Source organism: Solanum pennellii, chromosome 5, assembly GCF_001406875.1.
Source record: "Solanum pennellii chromosome 5, SPENNV200".
NCBI lineage: Eukaryota > Viridiplantae > Streptophyta > Magnoliopsida > Solanales > Solanaceae > Solanum > Solanum pennellii.
In genome coordinates this window covers 24,225,875-24,239,989 of record NC_028641.1, presented here as the reverse complement: position 1 = coordinate 24,239,989, position 14,115 = coordinate 24,225,875, and the positions used below count along the sequence as shown (strand labels likewise).

General features: G+C 31.7%; 1 pseudogene; it reads right to left on the bottom strand.

Annotated features, from left to right (window-relative positions):
- Positions 1 to 5,005: 5,005 nt before the first annotated feature.
- On the bottom strand, positions 5,006 to 5,851 carry LOC114077152 (annotated as a pseudogene).
- Positions 5,852 to 14,115: the final 8,264 nt, after the last annotated feature.

The window sequence follows — 14,115 nt, the reverse complement described above, 5'->3', positions numbered from 1 at the left end:
AATTTTATCACATGAATTGAAACAAGGGAGTAATTACTAATAAATTCTAATGAAACGAGATGACATATTCATTATGTTCATAGCTAATAAATCAGATAAGATGCTTTACTATTTTAACTCGATTGCATAAGGTTGGAAGCCAACTGGAATATCATCATCTGCCTATCATCCTTGCATGAGTATTGTTTTTCTTTAATGGCTTAAAGGCGCCTTTGACAATAAAGGAATGAAGATAGAAGCGTGACTACTAGGCACTTGGCAATGGACACAATATTTTTATTCGACCTTTTTTAAATTGTCCGCATTTATAGAAAGAATGAGGTGTAGATCTTGCACATTTTGTGCCTCATTATCTAGCCTCTACCAATGAAAGTTCAAAGATTCAATTTTTACAGGGTAACAAAGTAAGACATGTCATTTTTGTATATATGCAATTTGTGAGAACCTCGATTGTTTCACGCTCAAAAATATGTCTAGCCTTGATCGTGAAAAGGAATATTTTTGTCAAGGGAATGAATTTTAATTTGTCTTCTTACGTTGGATTTGATAAATTCTAATTGATTTAGACTACTAATTGTTTGATTTAAATCCACAATTGACAAGGAGGAAAGTAGAGTAGCACTAACATAGAGTTGGGAATCAACCGATGGATTCAAGATTAAAAAGACAAATTAAACAAAGAAGATGGGATCAAAGCACTTACGAGATGCCAATATACAACTACACCATGTTTAGGCACAAAATAAAGTTTTTATTGGAAAAACTAATTATGCTGTCATGATTCATGAGACAAAAGAGGTATACCAGAGATTTTTCCCTAATAAATTCAATGAAAAAATGAAATTCACCATTTGACCATAACATTTGGATTAATTTTGAAAATCTATGTTTGAATAATTTTCAAGTTTCAAAATTTGGTTCTTTTTTAGAGAATTTTCACTTTCACTCACAAAAATTTAATTGATTTCCAAGTAAAATATATGTTCAAAGATAAATGCAAATTTTAAATATGACAACTTCATAAATTCAAATTTTCAAATTTCAACTTTAAAATTAACTAGGTAATTTATCTGCACTTCGCGAGGTCATAAATAATAATTGAATCATACTTGCAAATAATTGTTTCTCTAATATCCATACATTAAAAATAATGGGAAAATAGGTTCTTAAAATATATTAGCAATATTCCAACAGGATTTTAATTATTTGTCGTTATTACATAACTCAAGAACCTCTACTGAATGATTTAATCACTAAATATTAAATCATTGGTTCTTTAATCAATATTAAAAGGAAAATAAAGAAGAAAATAAGTATATATATACAAAGACATTCCCTAATAAAAAGAAACATTTAAGTTGCATAGATTACACAATTGTGATATATTTATTAGGAGAAAATTAAAAAAATATTAACATATTTAAAAAGAAATTACGCTTGAAAATGAAAGCAATTATAACTTTTGAACTTGCATAATGAATTTGTTCAATTGATAACTGAGAAATTTCATATATATGTAAACATATAAGGTTATATATAGTACTTTTAAGTTATAGAATTTAATATAGAATATCAACCCATGAATTCTTGGAACTGAGTACAATAATTATTCTCTACACAATGAATATCTGTACGATATGTGTATATGATAAATCTAACCGGAGACAATAACTTTGCAGAAAAATAAACAATAGAGTTTAAAATATGTACTCAAAAACAACAATTCATATCATAAGAATAAAATTTTGGAGTGTTAAAAAACACATCAGGATATGTAAAGATAGAATGAAATATAAAGAAAAAAAATTGCGTCCACTTAATGCACAATGCCCCCTTTAAGAAAACTATTCCCCTCCAATACAAGAGGTTTAAAGAATTACATCATCTCAGGATGGACGATTTTATTCACCAACTTATTGATGCAAAAACAATGGTGTTAGTAAGCTACTCAACAAAATTAAAGTACATAAAATATTTAATTTTGCGCATATAGATGAAGAAGATCAGAATTTTTGTTGTTTAAAATGAGAGAAAATCCTACTATTTATAGACAATAAAGGATAGTGTGAACAAATCTTTAGTGTGCCTTATCACAAAAATTACAACTATTTGAAAAGTTCACAACCTTTCATAAAATTCGCAACTTTTCATAAAAGTTACAACTTTTCATAAAAGTAGCAACTATTCATTAAAGTCATAACTTTTCATAAAAGTAACAACTTTTGATAAAAGTCGTAACCTTTCATTAAAGTCGCAACTTTTCATAAAAGTCACATCTTTTCATCGAAGAGGAAAGCTAGTTTAGGAATTTAATAAATTTAAAAGGAAATTCTTGCTTTTGGTGGCGCCACGTAGGCGGGCCTATGGTTCTCTTTTATATATATATATATGATATATGATTTATGCTTAAATTACGGAAATATCATGCACGACACTTCATAGTTCTCGTGGTTCTAACATTTCGGTGGTTTGAATTTCCAAACACGTCTACTTTGAATTAAGAGTTTGAGCCAATCTTAAATGACCTCCTTTAAAAAAATACTTACGGTTTGAGGTGTGTCGATGACAATGTCCTTAAGATTATTTTTGATTTAAGTACATATTCTTGAATTTAAAAAGCTCTTCTATATAAAATATGAGTTAAAAGATTTAATTAAAACTAAATCCAACACATTTATAGAATATATGGGAGAATAAAGTAATCTTCATCTTTACCCTCATTAGGAGAAAAAAATACCATAAATTACATACATAATTATAAAGCTAGATATAGACAAGATGATGTGACACATCTCTATGGTCTACAAAATTATTACTATCCTTTATATAATATGTTTTTTGAATTTATTACTTCATTATTTTCAATAATCAATTCGTTTGCTAATTATAAAAAAAATTACATCTAAATAAACCTCTTGAGTTATATAAAAACCCCATACCTTTGTATTCTCACTTAATTAACTACATGTTACCTTTATTCCCTTCTACCTTATTCTTGTATCAATCTATAAATAGCAATTATGTATGGAGTTGTTGGATACTTATTTCCAGTTTCTCCTTTTTAATTAGTGTTTTTTTTCCTTTATTTTTTCAACACTAATGTATTTAGTAATCAAAAGAAATGACATAAAAAAAAGGTGATGCGAAAATATGACCATAACTTAGATGAGTATTGAGTTTGAAATGAACATGATAAGCGAACACATTTTCTTTCTTGAACTACAAATCAACAAACACCTACTGATTTCTAAGGGGGCAGAGTAGACTTTCTAAATGAGAAGAAAGGTGAAGTTGTCGAAACAGGTAAGGTTGATATTTTCTCAAACTTCGAAGGCAACAAATTTGAATCTCACTTTTTGACATATAAAATTTACATGTTGATGAATCAAGGTCCTTGTTGTTGAATTTGCGGCAACTTTTCCTCTTTATAAAACTTTGTTATATAATAGTCGTGAGCTAAGTAACTGAAGATGCGCCTAGTCCCTTGCTTCTTGCTCCAACTTAAGATTAGACTCACCAGGGTATTTAGAGTTTTAGTTTTCTCGAAGTGCGCCATTTGATTGTCTTTTTCAATCACTCTCCACAGTATAATCAATGTCTCTTTTAGATAGTTGAGGTTATTCTTTTTTGCCCATCTAATGGAAAGTGTCCAAACTTTATAGATTCTTATTTTTCCTTGATTAGATGATAATTAATAATATGTGGTCACCTTCTTCATCCTCTTGCCATAGTTTCTTATAATTTTGTTGTTCATCCTTATTAAGGCTTAAGTGCAAACTGTTCATCCATCTTGAAGGGGATAAAGAGAAATTAGTATGTTTCGAAAGACTTCTTTTTCTCTTCTGATCCCTCAATCTTGGCTTAATTCTAATCCTCCTTTATCTGGTGGGGCTACTGGATTTAGGTCTCGAGAAACAGAACGCGATAACTATTTTAAGACAAACACAATATTTTAGTAAGTGATAAGGTAGATTTTTCTCTCTTTTCTTCCATCGTGACTTATAACTATTCTAAAATACAAAATAGTAATTCATTTACTATTTACTTGAAGATTAGAAAAAATAGTTTAAATATATATGTAAGCCAAAACCAACCAAGAGTTGTATTCCATAACGTTTACAAAATAAAATGCTTACTAGAGCACTTGATGAATACATATACTTGCAATTATAAGAAGATAATTTATGCAGAAACCTATCTGAAATTTGATACCCTAGCAAATTAAGTGCAAGTTTGTCAGTCTTTTTAAAGCAAATAAATATAATATTTGCCTAGCATCTTCCTAAGACAAACTAAAATAGCCAAAATGCAATCCAAAGAAATTGTAGCTAATTTTTTGCAAGCAAAGGGGTGTTGGGATCTTCGGAACCTGCAAAACATTTGCAATAGGGCCACGAATCAACTTGAAGCGACAAGTTTCACCATTAGGTATCTTGTTATCTTTTTGAAAGGCAGTCCATCCTCCTTTTATGATAACCATACTCCTAGTATACTCTATTTCCACTCCTCATTCTACTCCTTCTTCATTAACCAGCCTCATATTCTTCATGTTGATTATGTCTGTTCTTTGGGAGAATGTCAACGGGATAGTCTAATAAATATTTTCATCAAACAAACATGAGCATTAGATTTTCAGGAAAAAGAACTAGCATGTGCAAAATCTAGAGAATTTGAGAACACAATGTACAAAATATTAAACCTTTCCATACAAGTAACATGTGCTTGTTTTATAACCATTTCAAAAAACGGATTGTCACCATTTAAGTCCACCAGCTTGTGTCGACTGCTATAATTATTTGGACCAACTTTTTCACTTCTACTAATAGCTTCTCCAACCTCCTTATCTGCAACAACTTGATATAAGTATAACAACTAGTACGATATACTACTAATGGATTCACTTAATTAATAGCTAATAAAGCAGTTAAAATGTACTTACGTTGCTCAATTACATTAGCATTAGTTTGAAGATAATTAACTGAAACATCTTTCTCTTCTTCCTCGATTACATTAGCATTAGAGTTTGAAGGTAATTAACTGAAACATCTTCCTCTTCCTCCTCGATTACATTAGCATTAGCTTGAAGGTTAACTGGAATATCTTCCTCTTCTTCCTCGATTACATTAGCATTAGCTTGAAGGTTAACTGAAATATCTTCCTCTTCTTCGTCGATAACATTAGCATTAGCTTGAAGGTTAATTGGAATATGTTCTTCGATTACATTAGAATTAGTTTGGAGAACTGGAATCTCTTCCTCCATTACATTAGCATTAGCTTAAGCAACTGGAATATCTTCCTCTTCTCATCTGATTCAATATCTTGATCTATTGGATATTCAATTTTTGTTGCACTCTGATCATATATAGCTATAGAAGAGTGAGAACGCGGGTTGTATGTGAACATTAATAAGATCCTGATGCTTATTGAGTAATAGTCCCAAAATCACTCCATCCATTGGCTTTGAGAATTTTCCACTTCAATCTCACATGCTTTTCCATGGGGAGCCTCAAGAAACACGGGGTTAAACATGTTCTTGGAATGTTTTTTTGGCATATACTACTGGAATCCTCTGTGTGCGAAAGAAATGGCAAATTTAGTTTCATACAAATACAATTAGTTTAACATATATCTTGGACTAAATCAACAATTTACAAGGACTAGATTACAATTAATTACTTCCCAGACGGCGTAATTCATCTGATGAGTTAATGGTTTGGATGAACTTAGGGTTGTTGGGAGAAGAATTCCTTAAGGAAGATCCATGGAACTTGTTTGCCATGATAAATGGTAGGATGGGAAATTGTTGAAGAACTTGTTTATTATATATAGGAGTTTGATTCAGGAGAACCATGCAATGCTTGTCTCACGAGGATTCTATTGTATCTCACTCATCACATGATATTAGTGATGACTATTATATTGCTTTGTCTTGGAATACTAACCAGATTGTTTTTTCTTTTCTTTCTTTTTGACTTCTATATAAGATTCATTCACCTAACCCTATTAATTACCACTTATTTACACTAACATGAATGTGACTACTATTGCTTTGTCTTGGAATGAAAAAAGATTGATTTTTTTTCTTTTTTTTGACCTCTAATAAAGACTCATTCACCTAACCCTATTGCCACGTATTTACACTCGCACTATTATTCTACATTTTATTTATAATAACTAGTGAAATTTGCGGCGATTGCAGGAACATATTTAAATTTATCATATCATCTTTTTTTAGGATATTGAAATAATATTTAAGCAATATATATTTTTGAGTTCATTCATAAATTTGAATTATTCAAAAGGTATATGTAGTGTATGAATATTTTTTAAATCAAAACATACTCTAATACAAGTTTGCTACTCAAATACAGAGATAGTCTGCAAACTTAAATTCTGAAAAAATAATTAACAAAAAAGCAAATGTATTCTCAAATACTATAATAGGGAAATCCCCTTATGTGGCAATGGTGTGAGTCTTTTTCTATCTTCTCGCAACAAAGGAAGGAAAGTACCACCAAATCCACAAGAAAGAAGAGGCCCTAACTACCTTGGCTTTCTCTTACTATGATCAACACTCTCCTTAGCCCTTGTGAGTAGGTTATTCTTTTCCCTAGTTTTGTCCCAAACCAAGGAGTCACTAAGAAAAAGTGCGCAATGAATATACCTTCTCATTTCTTAAGGACGAGAGATTACTTCCGTTTCATTAATCTTGTCTGCATCCCAAGACAAGGCGTTACAACTAATACGATTATCATATTACGTTTCAATTGCAATGATAGTGATAAAAGGTTTAAAACAATCAAATTAAACACTTGCTAAAAGAAATATGGAATTGTCAATCCAGTGGTACAACATTCCATATTCTTCATTTTTGGTAAGTAAATTGAACTTAACAGTAATATAGATAGGACTATTTTGAATGATATTTTTGAGCTGAATGCAGCTTTAGTCTTGCACAGTAAATCCGACATTTCATCAACTAAAATAAGAAAGAGAGGCATAGAGATCCAAATATACATTATCTCCAAAACACATATAGTATCTAAGCATAATATATATAAGAGTTTAAAGTAGGAAACTAAACAAGTGATCAAGCAATCCTAAATACATTCAGTAGAACGAAATATCAACACTGAACAGAAGTTCGGGTCCATTCAAAGACACAAACATCGCCAACTTTTAGGTTGTTCTCCAGCACAAACTCCTTCCAACCAGTACTGAACTTCGTGTTTGTTATTCCAAGAGTGCATTTTACAGTCCATTGTCAATTGCTTGAAACATGAAATACAACACTCTATCTACTGGGAAAAAAACTCCTAGATATTGATGATGTTGTGCTTGTCAGTTTGAAGGATGCATTATCATATGGAAAAAAAGATTCATCATGTAATAATTAGTCAGATATTGTTTTAGATAACTAAAATATACATATCAATGAATAACTATCTTACCAATTGCATCGGGCCTCAGGCCAGAGACACATATGATGATTGCATAAAGCTTAAGAAGAATGGATTTTTAGATGTAAATATTTTTGCTTTTTGATATGCCATAACTATTTCTATGGCTACCACTCTTCCCATTAAAGAAGATTTAGCTTGTTGGACATGCCTCATTATGCCTTCACTGAATTCTTTCGCAAAAATTCAAGCCAACGCGACTAAAGTATATATTGAAATGATCAAGAAAGTACCTATAATGCATTCTAAAGAGTTAATGCTATCATTTTCAGTATACAGTTGAATACTTTATAATTAGCTATTACCCCACCTTCAAATTTTGAAGTGATGAATCCATCAGAATCTCTTTTCTGCTTCTTTTCAAGATTCAGTTTCATTCAATGAACTATTTTGGGTTGAGAACATGGAACTATTTTATGCGTTGGTTTCCTCTCGGCTGCACGAAATATATAGTGACATCTAAAATGGGATGAGTGCCCTTAATCAGTTCAAATACACTGACATCACAAAATTTTAACCTATTGTGAAGCACAAATGACTCCAAGTTAAGTGAATTCTCCCTTTTGATATCCGAATGTCATATTTAACAGACCAAGATCCCCCGCCAGCAGCATGAAGCACTAAATCGCCACACATATCCGGGAAACAATTCCAAGCAAATACAAAATATATGAGCTGCCAAAAGAGATAGAGATGGTAAATTGAATATAACAACATTCATTCATCGGATGAAGTTGTTCATCTCTTAATCCGCAGTCTCGAGTTAGAGCCTGAGTATGAAAAAATCGTTGATAAGGGGGAGATTTTCTCCGAATGATCCTATGCGGTTTGGTTGCAATCTAGTAGTAATTGCAATTGTTTCACAGCACAACCATTATAGAAAAAGCGGTAAAAAAAATTGTGATCTACAGCTTCACAAAATGAGATAGTGAAATATTGTACATTATACAATTACTTTGTTATCTACATTTTGTTTAAGTTCCCTTTTGCTAAACTCCCTCAGTTCCAGTTTATAAGACTTACTTTCCTTTTTAATCAGTCCCAAAAAGAATGACACATTTTTATATTAAGTAACAATTTAGCTATAAAATATTTATTTTATCCTTAATGAAATGATTTACAGCCACACAAATTTATATCCTTCATTTTGGTAAAAGACTTCATTTCTTTCTTAAACTTTGTGTCGTGTCTTCATTTCTTTCTTAAACTCTGCGTCGCGTCAAAATACCTCATATAAAATGAGATAGAGGGAGTACTTTTATATATATATATATATATATATATATATATATATATATATACACACACATATATATATATATATATGTTTTATAATGTTTACAAAATGAAGTCCTTACTAATATACTTTCTTAGACAAATAATAACAGTCAAATACAACTCAAAGAATTGTAGCTAAAATAAGTGCAAGGAATGAGGTGTTGGGATCTTCTGAACTTGCAAAACACTGGGAGTAGCATGACCCAGAATCAACTTGAAACGCCAAATCTCACCATTAGCTATCTTGTTGTGTTTTCGAAATTCAGTCCATCCATTTTTTATGATAACCCTTGGCCCAGTATGCACTATTTCCACTTCCCATTCTTTTTCCCTTTGCCATTAATCAGTCTCATTTTATTCATATTAATTATGCCTGTCCTTCTGGCGAATCCCATTGGAATAGTCTAATAAACATATTCATCAAGCAAGTAAACATGATTGTTAGGTTTTTTTTAAAATAATAGTATGTAAAGGCATGAAAATTTAGCTAACGAAAAAATAAAATATCCAGAATCATTCAGCCTTACCATAGAAGTCGTGGGCGAATTTTTTTTTACAACAATTTCATAATAGGCATCATGGCCATTGAAGGTCACCATATTGCATCGACTATTCCTCTTTAGACCATATTGTTCACTTCCACTATGAGCTTTCTGTTAGAACAAATAAACAAGAATAATAAAATTACAAGGAATACAAAATAAAACTTGCTTGGCTTAGAGGCACGTTGAAACGTTTCTTGAAGATAGTTGGAGTCTCTCCCATGAGCAATCGGAAGAATAAATAACAACTCTATCTTCGGGATTCAACTAAGCCACAAAACAAGTAGCATTCAAGAATGTTGCTCTTCTATTCCTGAATTGGTGATTTCACCTTATAATAAATGTCTCACAAGTGTTTTCAAGGGAAAGTACTTTTGTTTGGATGCTTATCTTTTTCAACCAAAAGAAACTCAATTTATAGGATAAAAAGTTTTGCAAGAAAAAGATTTTTAATTAATAGAATTTATTAGGTTCATAAATTGGAAACAAAAAACTTATCTTTCAAAAATCCATAACGTAGAATTAAAAAAAAATTCTTGCAAATATTTATAACATAGAATTAAAGTAAATGAATGTTACAACTCACATTCATGTATTTGTTATTTCAAAACGTATGAATCTTTTTTCAAAATTAATTTAAACACTAACTCTTACAATCCCCCACTTGTTTCAAGAAATTTTATCTTTGAAAAATCCAAAAAATATTTTGAGACATAAATCTAACAACACGCATCAATAATGATATCTTTTTGACTTGAACCATTAGCTAGTGAAGGTTTTTTCTAAATCATTGACTACTTAGTGAACATATCTTGAACTAAGTGCATCATTGAATGAAGTTAGAAAAATACTCCACGCATATCACTATGTTCCGGTGAAAATCGAAATCCTTTGACACCTTACGGCCATGTGTCCTGAATTCTTTTTAGCCAAGTGCTTAAGATTTTCCTGTTAAAATCTTATTGAAGCGGCCTCCACTTCGCACTTAGTGCGGTGAATTCATCAAGAGTAACTTTGCATACTCCGACCAAATAGTCTATGAACTTCATTAAGAGAAATTAATCTCATCCTCCTTTACACAAAGTATCGCTAAATCTATCAAGAGTATTCCTACATACTCCAATCGAAATCGATTTATGGACTTATTAAGAGAATATAATCTCATCCTTCTCTTCAGCAGGAATATCGAAAAAAAATTATCAAGAGTTTTCTTACTAACTCAAACCGAGATCGCCATTATAAATTTATGAAGAGAAAAGAATCTCAATCATGCACATCTACTTATTTCATTTTATTTTAAAAATGAGAATTTTATTGATGTGCTTCACAATTGTAACTTTACTTTTTTTCCCCTTTGAACCCAAGATTACATCATTAGGTAGGGTTACCATAAAGTACAATTAATTTCAACGGGCTTTATTCCCATCCCATTACAAGTTTCCACCACTAACTCTTTGCCTAACCCTTTAGATAGAGGATTCGCTAAATTAAATATGGACTTCACATATTGAAGCGATATCACGCCTTCCTCCAATAATCTCCTGACATGATTATGTTTGAGACGAACTTGTCTCGACTTGCCATTATAGCAGTCACTTGAAGCCCGAAATATAGCAGCTTGATTATCACAATAGATAGTTAAAGGTGGTATTGGCTTACTCCATAAAGGAATATCTATCAGCATTGATCACAACCAATCAGCTTCTTCTCCAGCAGAAGACATAGCTATAAATTCTGACTCCATGGTTGAATGAGTAATACATGTCTGCTTCTTTGATTTCCAAGAGATCGCTGCTCCAACCAAACTGAAAATCCAAGCAGTAATAGATTTAGACTCATTCGGATCAGAATTCCAAGTAGCATCACTATAGCCTTCAAGAACAATGGAAAATGTATAATAATGCAGGCCAACATTAATTGTACCCTTCAGGTATCTTAAAACACGAATTAAGGCATTCCAATGTTCAACTCCGGGATTACTAGTAAACTTGCTCAAAGTTCCTACTGCGTAACCAATATCCGGCCTGGTACAAGGCATAGCATACATAAGACTCTCAACAATCTGACAATATGTCAGCTGGTCGAGAATATCACTAGAGTTCCGCATTAGTTTGATGCTAGGATCAAATGGTGTAGGAGCAGGTTTGTTGTCAAAGTTACCAAACCTCTTTAGAACTTTCTCAATATAACTTGATTGAGTAAGAGTCAAGCCATTTGCTGATCTTATAATTTTAATACCCAGAATTACATCAGCTTCTCCAAGATCTTTCATTTCAAATTGAGAAGCTAGAAATTTTTTTGTTTCTTTGACTCTTTCAATATCAGTTCCAAAGATCAACATATCATCTACATATAGACATATTATAACACCAGATTTTTCTTGAAAGCTAAATATACAAATATCACCACCATTGATTGAGTAGCCATTAGAAATCATTACTCTTCGAAATTTGTCATTCCATTGTTTTGGAGCTTGTTTTAATCCATATAGAGATTTAAGAAGCTTACAAATTGTGTTCTTGACCAGGAACGACAAATCCTTCTGGTTGTTTCATGTAAACCTCTTCATCTAGATCTCCATTCAGAAATGCAGTCTTCACATCCATTTGATGTATTACCAGACTATGAATTGCGGCTAAGGCAATCAAGAGTCGAATAGAAGTCATTCGAGCTACAGGTGCAAATGTATAAAAATAATCAATATCTTTCAATTGAGTAAAACCTTTTGCCACCAAACGAGCTTTTTACTTATCTAAGGTTCCATCAGATTTTAATTTCTTTCTGAAGATCCATCTACAACCAATAGACTTACATCCAGGAGGAAGGTCTGATAAAATCGATGTATTGTTTGACATAATGGAGTGCATTTCATCATCAATAGCTTCACGCCAGATAGGAGCATCATGTGAAGCCATTGCTTCAGCATAATTTCAGGATCCCTTTCAACTAAATAGACTTGAAAATTTGGTCCAAAGTCTCTTGGTTTGGCTGATCTTGCACTACGTCTTGGTCGGCTTTCTTCCAAAGGTTCAACTATTTTTCTTTTAAGAGTAGATATAGAAGAACTTGTATTTTGTTCCAAAGACTCTTTTTCTTAGGAAATATATGCTCAAAGTTAGCATGCAACGATTCAATAATTGTGTGAGGGCTTGGAGTCTCAAGATTCAATCTATAAGCCTTACTGGTTTGTGAATAACCAATAAATACACAATCTACTCCTCTATATCCAATCTTAGTCAATTGTTGATCTGGTAATCTAACATGATCCAAACAACCCCATACTTTAAAATAATTTATATTTGGCTTTCGATTCTTCCAAAATTCATATGGAGATGAATCATGTTTCTTGGAATGAATTCGATTCAAAATATGACATGCAGAAAATAAGGCTTCAGTCCACAAATTTTCAGTGATACCAGATCCATAAAGCATAGAGTTAACCATTTCAATGAGAGTTCTATTTTTTCTTTCTGCTACACCATTTTGTTGTGGTGTATAAGACATAGTCAATTGTTTCTCAATGCCTTCTTTTTCACAAAAATAAAATTTGATTTTAAATGTTCTCCACCTCTATCAGATCTAATTAATTTAATCTTCAAACTCAATTTATTTTCAACTTTTGTTTTATATGTTTTGAAAGTCTCAAATGCCTCATCTTTTGTTTTTAATGGAAATACATATGTATACCTTGAGTAATCGTCAATGAAAGTGATAAAATATCTCTTTCCATGACGTGATAAACAATCCATCTCACAAATATCAGTGTGAATTAATTCCAAAAGTGTGGATATCCTTTCAATAAACTTAAAGGTTTCTTTGTTATTTTACATTTACTACAAGTAATACACTTAGCAACATGATCCTTTCCACATTCTTTAATTAATCCATTTTTCATCATAAGTTAAATGGATCTAAAATTCACATGACCAAGACGTTCATGCCATAAATCTAAAGACTCCACAATATAAGCAGAAATATTTTCATTTTCAATATTGAGTTTGAACATGCCATTTGTAGCATAACCTTTTCCAACAAACATGCTTTGTTTAGACAAAATAAATTTATCTGCCTCAAAAATCATTTTAAAACCATGCTTCAATAGAACTGTACCTGACACCAAGTTCTTTCGAATATCAGGAACATGCAATACGTCTATCAATGTGACCATCTTACCGGAAATGAATTTTAGTTCAACAGTTTCCTTTCCCACAACCTTAACAGATGATGAGTTTCCCATATGCAAAACTTTATCGCCCCCCACTAATTCATATGTCGTGAAAGAATTTCGATTACCTGATATATGACGAGTTGCACCAGTGTCTATCCACCATTCCACTTGATCTCCCGCTACAAATGTTTCTGTAACCATTGCCACCAGTTCATTTTTTGTATTGTTATTTGCCTTTTCTTTCTTCTTTTCAGCTTTAAGAATTTTACAATCACGTGCATAATGACCAATTTTATGACAATGATAACATTCAATCGACTTAGAATTAGAATTAATACGCTTGAAATTTTTACTCTTCTTTGCCTTCAAAATTTTATTATTGGCAGGTTCCTTCTTGATCTTTTCTTCAACAACATGACCTTTCATGATGGGCTCCCTCAAGATGTTATTGTCGCGGTATCGTGTCTCTTGTTCAATTTACAAGTGTTGCAATAATTGTTCAAGAGTCAAATCTTCCTTCTTGTGTAAGAGTTTGCTTCTGTACTCTTTCCAAGATGGAGGAAGTTTTGAGACAATCGCACCAACATGAAAGTTTTCATCAAGAGCAATTCCAGTTATAACAATTTTATTAGCTATAAGTTGAAATTCTTGTACTTGTTCAGTGATT